Source organism: Trachemys scripta, chromosome 5 (genome assembly GCF_013100865.1).
Source record: "Trachemys scripta elegans isolate TJP31775 chromosome 5, CAS_Tse_1.0, whole genome shotgun sequence".
NCBI lineage: Eukaryota > Metazoa > Chordata > Testudines > Emydidae > Trachemys > Trachemys scripta.
This window is the reverse complement of record NC_048302.1, coordinates 57,166,060-57,179,567: the sequence shown is the minus strand read 5'-3', so window position 1 is coordinate 57,179,567 and position 13,508 is coordinate 57,166,060. Positions and strand designations below refer to the sequence as shown.

General features: G+C 41.3%; 1 protein-coding gene across 1 annotated transcript in view; it reads right to left on the bottom strand.

Moving 5' to 3' along the window:
- The window catches only part of FAM160A1 (family with sequence similarity 160 member A1), a 129,613-nt gene that overhangs the window by 23,942 nt on the left and 92,163 nt on the right, over nucleotides 1–13,508 (bottom strand). The gene's annotated exons all lie outside the window — the stretch shown is intronic.

Below are 13,508 nucleotides of genomic sequence, written 5' to 3'. Positions count from 1 at the left end.
AGTAGCAGGTAGTCTGCAGAAAATTTAATTAATTTCCTCGTTTTTGATATTTCCTAGGAAAAACTGCTTCAGTATCAGCCATGCAAATGAACTGAGTCCCAGTTTCCAGGCTAACTGTCCTATAACATAACCTGTAGAATACAATATTTCATTTCCCAAGGTTTCCAGAGAAAGTGCAATTCATATAGGACAGAGACACCAACTGTCACAAATAGCATGAAAGAAAACAAAAGCAAAAAATGTGAGATGAAGAGGAGATACACCCGAGGCAGCCCAGCTCACAACCTAGCAAAAGAGAAAGAGTGCTGCTGTTTGGCAGAAAGTACTCAACTACATGCCATGGGTTCTACCTCCATGGCATGTAGTTGAGTAAAGGAAAAGGGAGCCATTAAGGTGGCATCTGGATTTTTCAAACTAGTTTATCAGTACTCTGTGTATCTCCTCTTCATCTCACATTTTTTGCTTTTGTTTTCTTTCATGCTATTTGTGACAGTTGGTGTCTCTGTCCTATATGAATTGCACTTTCTCTGGAAACCTTGGGAAATGAAATATTGTATTCTACAGGTTATGTTATAGGACAGTTAGCCTGGAAACTGGGACTCAGTTCATTTGCATGGCTGATACTGAAGCAGTTTTTCCTAGGAAATATCAAAAACGAGGAAATTAATTAAATTTTCTGCAGACTACCTGCTACTTCTCTTGCCTTCAATTAAATGCCTTTGGGAGAGGGATTTTGGGAAGTGTGTAAATCCTTTTTATTAAATGCAAATTAGTATTCGGGTAAATACCAAGAGTACAAGAAAAAAGAATTGAACAAAATAAGAGAACAAAATAATTTATCCTACAACAAAGATGAACCATGGTTGGAGAAAAACATTGTTCTATTCCACACGGACACCAAGACAATGGGCCCCACTACATAATGAAGTATCTGCATTTCCAGATTGAAAGGGAAAGGAGTATATTAAGGAGAGAGAACTCCGTCTTACAGTGAAAGGTTACACAAACACAGAGACTAGACTACAGATGAGGGAGAAATTTCATAACTCAAGTTTTGGGCTCACCCAGCAATGCCTCCACAATAGCTGAATGGATGTATTCATTTACTCTTGTCATACATTTTGTGATTCCTCTCTTAATTTCTGCTTTATGCCAAACAATTTAACTTTTATTTAACTGCCTCCCTTCGGTTTTGACTTTAGAGACTTTTAGCAAGGAAAACTCCTTCCCATTACCCCAGAGAAAAATAAAACAACTTCTGCTCTTACAGAGTATCCGGTCATAGGTGGAAAAGTCACAAAATCTTTCCACACTGGCACTGTGAGAAAGCTAGTTGGAGTCAGTGGGAGCATTGGAAGTGCTTGAAGGCCCCGATACACTATATTTTAACTATAGTGCTGTTTTCTTTATTCTCTTCTTCAACCTTCAATTTGCCTCTCTCCCTTTTGAACAGATTGGAGACTGTGTCCTGAGTTAAGTGCAATATATCAGGTTTGATTCTCTAGAAGACATTCATACCAATTTCTTTACAGCATACAGACAATAGATCATAGAATCAAAGGACTGGAAGGGACCTCAAGAGGTTATCTAGTCCAGTCCCCTGCACACATGGCAGAACTAAGTATTTGTCTAGACCACCCCTGACAGGTGTTTGTCGAACCTGCTCCTAAAACAGTCCTAATATCAAAGATGCATTCTCTGGGAACCAGGGATGTAAGTGTTTACTACCCATGTCACTGCTATTCACCAAGACCAAATCTGAGCCCTTGTTTCATTGTAAACACTGATTTCAATAGGCATTTCTCAGAGTGGGACCTCATTAAGGCACTCAGGATTTGGCTTTATATGAACAAGTTTGAAAAAACAAAGAGATGGCCTGAAAGGTTCCCCATACCTTCAAATGTCATCTTTCTTGAGGTTTGAAAACTCCCTTCTCTTCAGATACCCCTAAATTTCTAAGCATCAAGAAATATCACAAGAAAGGGAGCTGGTCAAAGCAAGTAAATATGAGTTCCCTCCCCCCAACACATTCCCTTGCAAAAAAGTCCTTTACAAGGGAATTTAGGTTGAATAGGTAATGTTAATAAATGAGTTTTCCAATATTACAATTAAACACAAACAAAAACCAAACAAAAAAAACCCGCCCCAAAACCATTCACAGCATCCTCTATACTTCAACCTTCCTATTCAAAAAGCCAAGACAGTATGAGACAAGTGGTCTTTTCAAATCCTACTATAGCATTCTAGTATTTAAAAGAAAAAAAGCTGGAAAAAATCTACTTCTATGTCATTCATCTACTGAGCAACCTACAATTTGTGTTATCATCTACATTTGTCTCCATCAGAGGTTATTTTTATTCAATAGTTAAAAGAACCCCACATTTTTTCATAAAGAAAATGGTTGGTACAAATCTTTTTTTTTTTTTTAAATGTATATTCTGCTACAGGATAGACTGACTGAGTCTTCACAATCTTAGAGAGACACAAGTTTGCTTAGAGATTATTCAAAATGGAGAAACCATGAGAAAGCCATCCCTGAAATCTGGTGCTCTTCTCTAATTATGGCATTGATTTTAGTAAATCATAGAATCTCAGGGTTGGAAGGGACCTCAGGAGGTCATCTAGTCCAACCCCCTGCTCAAAGCAGGACCAATCCCCAGATTTGTACTCCAGTTCCCTAAATGACCCCCTCAAGGATTGAACTCACAACTTTGGGTTTAGCAGGCCAATGCTCAAACCACTGAGCTATCCCTCCCCACAAATCTCTATCTTCTGTGATTATGGATTAGATGATGGAGTGGCAACTATGTAAATGATGCAGGTTTCACAAGTCACTATGCTTCTGACATAGTGAGGAGTCAAATAATTGTCATTGTGAGTATCAGTTTAACATATTACTCTCATTGTGTAAGACCAAGTGCACTGATTCTTTATTGCTGGCTCCTTACAATATTACTGCTAATTTACAGTGTTTCCCCCTTTCATAGGAATATGGCTATCATGATTCAGCCCCTGCTTCACATTTTCTCCTAGAAGGAGCTCATAGTGCCTCCTACCAAGCAACTACCCATGTGCTAGTTAGATACCAAAGTGAAAGGTATTTTATACATACCGTACAGTATTTGGCATAGTGAATGCCTTTTCCAGAGAATAAAGCAACACCAGGTCTTTCAATGAGCTGATTTATACCCCCAATACCATCCTTCCTTGTGCAAACAGTTTTCAGTAAGGAGAAGGATGACATCACTCCCAAATTAAAGTAGAAAATTATTTTTGGATAGTCACAAAGATATACAGTACTTAAGGCATATATATGTTGTAATGAACTAGTCCCCTGTCTATATAGTGGCATTAACAAATGATCATCCCCCAGTTTGTCTCTTATGTAACGCAGAGTAGATCTTAATCTTAAATAATTACCACAGTAGATGGATTATCTGCTTGGAGAAGTCCTGTACTTGAATAGCTGATTTACCATATAGTGCACCAAAGTGAGATCTATTGCAGGGGCAGATTTAACAATCAGCAAGGACAGCAAATGCTAACCGGGCCCCACCTGGTCTGGGCCATCTTGCCCCCATCTCCTTCTCCCATCTGCCAGTGGCAGAACAACAAAACCATGGGGGTTGGTGCAGGTTTTTATTGTGAGCCCCTAGATGTACATCTTTCTCCATGTAATCACGTCCCATATTTAAATAAACTCTCACTCCTTCCGACTGTGTCCCCCCCCCACCCAGCTCCAGGTTGTGCCATCTGGCTCGTGCCCCCCAGTGCTGCTGCCGCTAGAGCCATCACTACTGCTCCCACCAAAGCCAAGAAACATGCCAGCTGCTTCCAGGAGCGGCGTGGGGCCTGGGCAGGCAGGGAGCCTGCGTTAGCCCCGCTACGCTGCCAGACTTTTACGGCTGGAGATCGTGATTGACTGGCAGAGGCTCCAGGATCGACCAGTCAATTGCAATCTACCGTTGGTTACCATTGCTCCATAGACTTCACTGGAGTTACTCTGGATTTACACTGGTTAACTGAACATAATCTGTCCCATTTGCTTAATTGGAATTTTGCAGGTTTTGGCTCAACAGATCTTATTTTTGGTGAACTCTCTCTCAAATGTTAGTTTTGAAAATGTGACAAGATGCATCTAATGTATTGCAGCATTAATACAATATTGAGACATATAGTACTTACTGTTAATTGTATTATTTTATAAGTACTGTCACCTAGAAAAAAAGGTGTATTTATTTCTTACATGCCAGGATACTGACACAGAACACTGAAAATGAGGCTTCTTTTTAGAAATCACACTGTTTCAAGTTATAAGTGACATGTTTGCAAAATATAACAGCATTATGACGTAGATAGGCCTTCATATGAAAGCTGAACTCCAAAATTCTGATTTTAGGAGAAAGACTTTTTGCTCTGACCAAGTTAAAGTCTAATCTCTAGCCCAGGTTGTGTCTGTTAAAAAATGCTGAAAATATAAGAGAAAGTTATAAGCATCTGTCTTGAGAACAGGAACTTTTCCTCTATGTGCATGGCTGTGAATGTGCAGTTGGTGTTTTTCTATTATTTCAGTTATATATTTTTGCTAGCTTTGCATTTTCTAAATTATTTTTTGAGTTGGGACTTTTGCAGAACATTTGAGATAATGTCTGTGCACCAACCCATGACCTCAAACATCTCAAAATACCTATTGACTGGCAATATATTTTTGGATCCATGGACTTTCAGACCCTGAAATTACTAGAATAGGGAAGTTCTTCATTTGTATAAAGAAGCCCTAATCAAATCCCACTGGGTGATACCAGTGACATCAGAACAGGAGTGGACCCATTCCGATTTGCCAAAAAACTCATGAGGGAAAGTCCCAAGAGGCAGGACCTAGCTGGGCCACAATCTTCAACAACCAAAGGAAAAGAAGTGCCATTGCTTACCTGTTTGCCTGGTGCAGCAGTTCGTCTCTAGCCATGCAACGCATGTCTAAAGAGGAGGCCAGTGCTTCCTCTACCCTCCCAGCTGGCCACCGAGGGAGAGAGTCCAGCAACACTGCAATACCTGAGTTTTGACATCTACAAACAATTAACCTCAAACCAGCCAGCAAGTCCATCAACACACATTTGAGCCGAAAAAAATAACCTGGTTAATCTTTCCAACCATGTACCAGCTTCCTGAAGCTGAATGTAGCTTTTGTGGCTTCAGTAACTATCCTGCATGACTAGCAACCTTTTGGGGTTCTATTTTCTTTTCCCAATTTTTATTAGTAGAGGGAAGCTTCTAATTCTCTACTTCTGTATTCTTTCACTTTTTAATTTTAACACCACCAGAGGGAACATGTCCTGTGTACATACACAGGAGTGTGTGTAGACAGAACCCATAGAATTTTTCTGAGAACAGTGCCTATAGAATAGTTTTCAAACACCTAGCCCTTAAATAATACAACCTATTTTAAATACAATATAATACAACATATCTTAATGTATACTTGAATCCTGAGAAATGTTATTTTTACATAAAAGTCTTGTTTGCTAGTCCAGCGTAGCAAGCCATGTCATCTTGAAAAATCCTGGAATATTTTATGGAACTTTACATTGGGAGGGCAGAGAGAAGAGGAAGAGATTGACTATCACCTAAATCACCTGTAATTTTGGCATACTGCTCTAGTTGGCATCAAAGCTGTAGTCTCAACATTAGCTCTAAACTAGGAGTGATCTGACCCTCCCCATATAAGCTATGGAGCTGGAATCACAACTGCAATGAGTAAGGATCTGTTACTTTTAGGGCTAACAACTAAACAAGATTGCTGCCTTCCCAAATTATTAAGCTAATGCTTATAAGGAACTGTTGGTTTATTTGATATATTTTAATCATACCAGTAACTAGATTAATTTGATGATTGATATTAACCTCTTTTCATTTAATTTTGCTTATATGTATTTTATTATATACTTCCTATTAATTTAGTTTAATAAACTATATAAAATGTAAAACTGCTGTGGTTCTGCCCCAGATGTCAGGGTTCTGCACAAGAGTCATCCTGGGATAGATAAGAGACAACTCTGTGACCCACCTAATGGTGGGTCTATAGAACTGCCCTACAGTCCCCCCATTATCAGTGTCCATACAAAAACAGAGTGAGCTTTTGAAGGAAAGCTGACTTATGTACTAATGATTTATTTCAATAAGCAGTGTGGGTTCCAGAAACTTTGAAAGCCTGGGGTGGAAGATATTAGCTGGTCAACCTAAAGGTTCCTCATAATAAGTCTATATTCCTTTCAACATACATTGAAATAATCTTATTTTCCGATTTAAATAATTCTCACCCTGTTTCTAGGGCTACAAGAGGATTCTTGTACAATTTTAAAACAAATATCACATAAGGGCACACACTAGATCAGGTCCAAAATACCAAACAACTTTTTAGTGACAAGTGACTCTCCAAGTGTTTAGAATTTAGTTCAAATAAGCATCTGTAAATTCAAGTGTTTATGCAGACTATACAAGCTTTGAAAGCCCATGCCTACCCTCAAGATCCTCTTGTCCCCCTTGCAGTTCAATCCCTTCCCCACCCTACAAGAGAAGACATACCCTATAACTCTCTCCCCTTTGTAGCATGTGTCTTCTTGGTGGAGGAAAACCAGGCTCTTTTTGTAAAATGGGGGTGGGGGCACTAGGTAGAGTCACTTTAGGATAATATGAACTGGGTAGAAAGAAGTTGATGACCCAACTTGCTCTGCCCCATTTACACACCCATAATACAGCAGTAGGAGTATAATAGGCTGCTGTCAGCTCCAGGAGGCTCTGGAACAGAGAGGGAAGCCTTTTAGAGAGTGTAGCAGGGCTTTGGAGAGCCATGGAATAGACAAGAAAACTGAATTTCCTATATTTAATATGTACATCCACAGTTAAGAAATAAAATGTATAAACCTTCATGCATAAGCCAACCACCAACTTCCTGAGGTTAGGAAGAAAGATGGTTTAACCATCATTGCACCTTTCTGTAACAGGATACTGGACCCAGGAGTGAAAGTAAAATTTCTCTCTTTCCGGTACGGTTAGGGACTTCCCAAACCCTTTCACCCCTGGAAGGGGCAGGGCCTCAGGCAGAAGGGGTGGGGGGTCAGCGTCCCCCAGCCAGCCCATCCGCGCTGCTCAGGGCTCCAGTGGTGATTTAAAGGGCCAGCCCTGGGGCAGCTGCTCCTTTTGCCCCCCGCATCAGCAGCCCTGCAGCTAGGAACTTGGCAGGGTCGCCGATGCGGGGTGCAAAAGGGGCAGCGATGCTAAAGCGCTGCTGCGGCAGTGCTTTAAGCAGGGTCCTTTAAAGCACTGTCGCAGCAGTGCTTTAAAGTCAGCTGTATGGGCTGGTACCGGAGGCCACTTTTTACCAGTACGCCGTACCGGCCCGTACTGCCTTACTTTCACCCGACTGGACCAGACGGAACACTAATCTGAACTGAAATGACTGTTTCAATGTTCTTTCCTTCCAAAGCAGAGCCGTTAGTTAGGCCATTGTTTGGATTATGTATTGAACTAAAACCATGGGAACAGGTTTGGAACCAGAGCTCAGATCTGAGGTCCACCCACACAAACGTTTGGGAATGGATGGGTTTTGGATTCTAGTTTTTGCGCTGCTCCTAGGTTTTGAGTTAACAACTGCAATGGGCAGACGGCTTATGTAGATGTATTGAAAGCAGTTATTCCATGGCTTTGGGTAATAGAGTACTTAAAATCCACAAATAAAAACTAAACAAACTGCCCAACCAGAATGGTCTAGACTAGAAAAATTCATCCCTAGTAATAAACACACCAACCATCTCTCCCTCACATTTAATCCTCCACAGACCTACCTACCTAACTAGGCTGATCAATTTGGTATCTGAGCTCTCAAAAGGGGGAGGGAGGGAGAGAGGAGGGGAGGAATAGCAGGAGCAAGTTTTGCAGTATTAAGCCAGAAATGTCCAAAAAGATCAGATATTTATCTGGACATTTAAGCCTTTGGATCCCAGATATATTTTAGCATCCCCAAATAACTTCAATTATTTTAGAAATTAGGAAGCCCACAGCACTGTGTATAATGGAAGAGGAATCTATTTTCTGATTTAAGTAAGGATTTGGCTCAGGAGTTTCTCTCATTTTGCCCTTTCTTTATTAAAAAAGAAGTCTCCAGGTGGATGCGTGAGATAACTTGAAAAATCATCATCAGCAACTCAGCACTAACTTTTTGGGTGGCAATTAGAAATGGTTTCTATGTATGAAGGAGTTGTTCCAGCACAGTGAAAAATCTTCCTTATCTACTCAGCCAGGAGGTGTCTGTCCTAGAAGCAAGGGTTTAAAATAGTAACCTATTATGGAGTTTTTCTGGGTTTTATGAAGACCTCAGATGTAACTGCATTTGCTCGTTACCTCCTTCTAGGGGGTTTGTCTCAGTTGCATCTGAGCCTTTCTTCAAATCCACTGGACGGTGCAGTCTGTCCTCCATTAAATATGTTTAGGCGAAATAGTGGATTAAGTTGTTAATTTTGAAGATGAAAATTGAAAAGAAGTTTTGGTAGCCAGCAAAGGTATGTTATTGGAAGAACAATGGACTTGCTGAATCTGAAGAAGGTTCATTAATGATTAAGGACAGGTCTTCACTACGGGGGAAGGGGGGGGGGAAAGAGGTCGATTTAAGATACGCAAATTCAGCTAAGCGAATAGCGTAGCTGAATTCGACGTATCGGAGCCGACTTACCCCGCTGTGAGGACGGCGGCAAAATCGACCTCCGCGGCTCCCCGTCGATGGCGCTTACTCCCACCTCCGCTGGTGGAGTAAGAGCGTCGATTCAGGGATCGATTGTCACGTCCCAACGAGACGCGATAATTCGATCCCCGAGAGATCGATTTCTATCCGCCAATTCAGGCGGGTAGTGTAGACCTAGCCTAAGGCTTGGAGCTCAAATACTCTCCTAACAGACAAATTGACTTTTGTTTTCAAAAGAAACCTGAATTCAATTGACTTCAGAGATGTATAAGCCTTAAGTACCACTGACAGAGCCCATAAAAAGGAAATGTTAGCAGCAGTTTCACTGATGTGGAGATCTGATTTCTTTAAGTAACATTTACATGGTGATAGCCAGCCCAATTTCTCGTTAACTGGTTTAACGACAGATATTGACAGTTTTTAGCTTTTTAAATACTAATGCCCAACTAATCTCAAATACTTCATAGCCAGGGCCAGATTAGCCTAATCTCGGGGCTAAATTCTGCTCTCACTTAAAACGAGTAAACTCAGAACAACTCCCAAGACATCGATAAAATTATTCTGGATTGACAAAAAAGTAACTGTAAAAAGAATTTGGCTCTTAGTGACTGGATAACCCAATTTAGAATCTTTTTCTCTACTTTCAATACAGTAGAACCTCAGAGTTACGAACACCTTGGGAATGGTGGTTGTCCGTAATTCTGAAGAAGAGGTTATGGAGCTCAGCCACATGGAGGATTGGGGCTGCAGCCATGGGGGGTGGGGAGGGGCCAGGTCTCCACTCCCTGCTTCAGTGGGGGGGATAAGAGGGGTGCCTTGGGGCTTTAGCTATGGGGGGAGTGCTGGGGTTGAAACTGGTGCTCTCCTTGTAGCTAGTGCCCTAAGACCCAGCACCCCTATGGGGCTGAAGGTGGGAATAGATCCACGGGGCTGAAGCCCTGAGCCCTGGCACCATAGGCACCAAACTCCATGGGTGCTCCAGGACTGAAGTACCCACTGGGGGGAAAAAAGTGGGTACTTAGCACCCACTGGTAGTCAGCTACCCGCTCCCCCCACAGCACCTCCTGCCACCGGTGGCCCAGCCGATCAACTCCTCCTGTAGGAGTAGGATTTTATATTTGTATTAGAGGTTATAATGATTGATGGTTATAATAATGTAGTATGTATTAAATGTATTAATGTATGATTTGATCATCCTGCCAGCCATCCTTTTTGAATAGCAGACAATGCAGGGACATTAATAGATTGACAGATTGCCAGTATCTGTACTGATGTTAAGGCAGGAACAGACCAGAACAGTCCTTATGGCTGATTATGGTCACCCTCTGTTTTAGGATAAGTTATGTTTACTATGGGGTCTTGTGTCCTATATGCATTACAAATTAGGCCTTTTAGTTAAATATACAATTCTTTGTTTTAAGGTTTAGTAAGTAAGAGAGACAGGATCTTGCATTATGTCTATGTTAATAAGATTAGAGGCAAGTTGAAGGCCCATGCCCCAATGTGAACTGTTTTGGTCACAAGATTTAGTAAGGTTTAATTACAATGTCTTTTTTGCTCAACATAAAACACTACTGTTTGTATACCTTTGTAAAAGACTGTTTGTGTGAATGAAGAGTGTATGCATCAGGAAAAGATAAGGTGTGAAGGCCATTTTAAAATCAGTTGGTCAAGGAAGGAGGAGTAAAGAGATTTAACGACACCAGAGAACCATCAACCACATCCATAACTGAGGAAGAGCAGATTGACGACCCTTTGGTGGAGGCTGGCACCCCTAAAGATAAGATAATTGATTAAATCGAAACCAGGACAGGATGACCCTCTTGGAGGTGCTTTTGAGTGTTAACATCAAAAGATAAAACCAATTAAGGCGTAACCGGTCATAAATGACACAGCAAAATCCATAGACTTCAACAGAGAAAAGGGACTATAAGAACATGGTGCTTTGCCATGGAACTTTGGGTTCATCTTGCCACAACTCCAGGAGCATTGGATTGCGACCAACAGAGCCCGGCTCCCCTCTGTGACCAATCTGGCTGACCACTAGATTGATCCAGACTCTGGACTGGTAATTATAAACATTGAATAGCGAGACTGTCTGTCTGTGTGTGTCTGAAAAGCATATGCTAACTGCTATATTCTCAATAAATGCGGCGTGTTGCCTTTTTCTCCTATAAAAAGATCTCATGTGCTTTTTATAAGCGTAACATTCCCCCTCCCTCCCAGCGCCCGCTGCAATCAGCTGTTCCCTGGTGGCACTGGAGGGGGGGGGAAGGAGTGGGGATGGGGCATTCTACGGGGAGGGGGGCAGAACTGGGCGGGAAGAGGCGGGGCAGGGTTGAGAGCTTGGGGGAAGGGGTACAGTGGGGGTGGGGGCCTGGGCCAGAGCAGAGGTTGAGCACCCCCGAAGCAAGGAGGAAGCCATTGCCTGTGACTGGCACCCACCCCCTATCCCCCCATGGAAACTGTGAGCAGAGCTGCGGGCTGAAGCCCTGCTCCCCATTGCTCCTCACCCACCTAAAGCCCTGAGCCCCAGTGCTCCCAAGGGTAAGATGCCCGGAGCCCTGACTTCACCCCACCACCCTGCAACTGCAGCCCCAGACCTGCCTCCCTCTCCCCCCCGCTTCCAGTGGCTGAAGCCCTAAGCCTCTAGGATTTAGCCCCAAGGCAGTACAGTGTTTGCTTTTTTTTTTTTTCTGGTCTGCACTGCTGCCGGCTTGAAGACTTCCAGTTCACAGGGTGTCTGGTTGACCAGTAAATCCATAATTCTGATTTAATCTGGTAGAAGGTTTCACTTGTTGCACACAAGCAGATTATTTTTTGCCATTCAGATTCCAGTTTTTATAACAATTTAATATCAATTAAATGTTGTGTGTTTGGTAGGTGGATTTTTGAAAAAATCCGATTTTGAGTCTTGCATATTTTCATTGCAAAACAGAAATCCTTCAGAACTGCCTAATCTGTATATTGAAATATTGTCCAGTTTAGTCTAACTTTTGTAAATTTATAGTAATTTATAGTATTTTGCTGTAATTGAGCAAAAAAAGAAAATTTACCAAAATCACTAAATTTTACAAGAAAAAAATCTATAAGACTTCACTAGCAAAAATGTAAACTATTTTCACCTTTTTGTAAGAAGCCAGAATTGTATGCTTTGCTCAATAAATGAAATTTCACATATAACTCTCTACTATACGCAGAGACCACTATTCGAATACTTTCCTGCTCCTGTGTAGTTTCTTTGGAGCAGTTGACATGGAACATAAAGAAATTTAAACTTTTGTCCAGAAAAGATAAATTATTTCTGACAAGATTTTTGAGCTTCTGTTGTCCCAATATTGATACAATGTTTTCCGTAGTTGCTCAGAAAGGAATTTCTCAGGGTTTGTCTACACTGCCCCAGAGTTTGGACTACGGGTGTGTGAACAGCAATGTACGCAAAGTGCTGCGCTGTAACTCCTCCATGTGGACACTGTGGGTACAAACTAAAAGGTTCATATTGTAGGACTACATTAATGCCAACTAGGAACCTTTTAGTTTGCCCTCACAGCATCCACATGGGGGATTAACAGTGGAGCACTTTGGTGGGCACTGTATTCATATCCCTGTAGTTCGAACTGTGGGACAGTGTAGATATAGTGTAAGTCCACTATTTTTTGTCCAAAAATATTTTCTGAATCTTTTTTGTCTGTATTGTTACAGACATACTTGCTGACAGGTAATTTGAAATAAATGACCAAAAATAATTGAAACTGGTGTGATTATCATCATATAATTTGAAATAATTGACCAAAAATAATTGAAACTGGTGTGATTATATGATGATATTTTGACAAATATATTATGCAGAATTTTGCATAATTTTAAAATCTTGTGCGCAGAATTTTTAATTTTTTGGCGCATAATTCCCCCAGGAGTAGCTAATAGTAAGCACTGTTTGGTCTCAAGCGAATAGAGTACTGTACCCACAGTGCAATACTCATAGGGACCAGCACTTGAAGGAGAATCACCATTTCTTCTCCAAACATGGATACAATACTCAGCACTTCCATAGAAGCAGTAGGACAATATAGAATATAAACCTTGCTTTAGAAAGCTGGAAACAGGTTAGAAGCTACTGCTTCAGCTCTTTAACTAAGAGCAGAACTAAGCTGAAGAGCAAGAAGTAGACAGATAGTACAGCAGTAAGGCTAATGATCCTTCAACTGAACCACCATGATGCATAAATTTCTTATCAGAGTCATAGCTGCCAAATTTTGTGCATCACCATATGTAAGTTTTTTATTACTGAAAAAAGTCAGTCTTCCTACCATGGTTTCCTCACGGAGTGGGAACAGGTCCCCTACCATTAACATCACCAACATGCTGGTACTAATAGGATTAATATGGATTTAACATTAAGGTCACGTCAAACAAACAAGACTTAGTTTTTATATTTCAAACTTGTTCATTCTTGTATTGAAATAACATCCCACAACCAACCTACTTCATAATCATGTGCAAGACCTGAGCTGGCAACCGACTTGGGGCTTATTTCCCAGATAGGTGGAGGATGCCGACCTCAAATAGATGTGCTACACTCACGTCTCTAACAGAATAAAGCAGTACATACTCCTTTACTGAAAGAAGATCTCCTGCCATCACAGAGAGATGCCTCCATCCTCGTTAATGATCAAATGCCATAAACAGTAAATGGAGAGTATGGGAAGGGGACGGGGTAAAGTCGGCCTAAACACATGCAATTAGTTTATATGGAATTTCACCACTACCACCT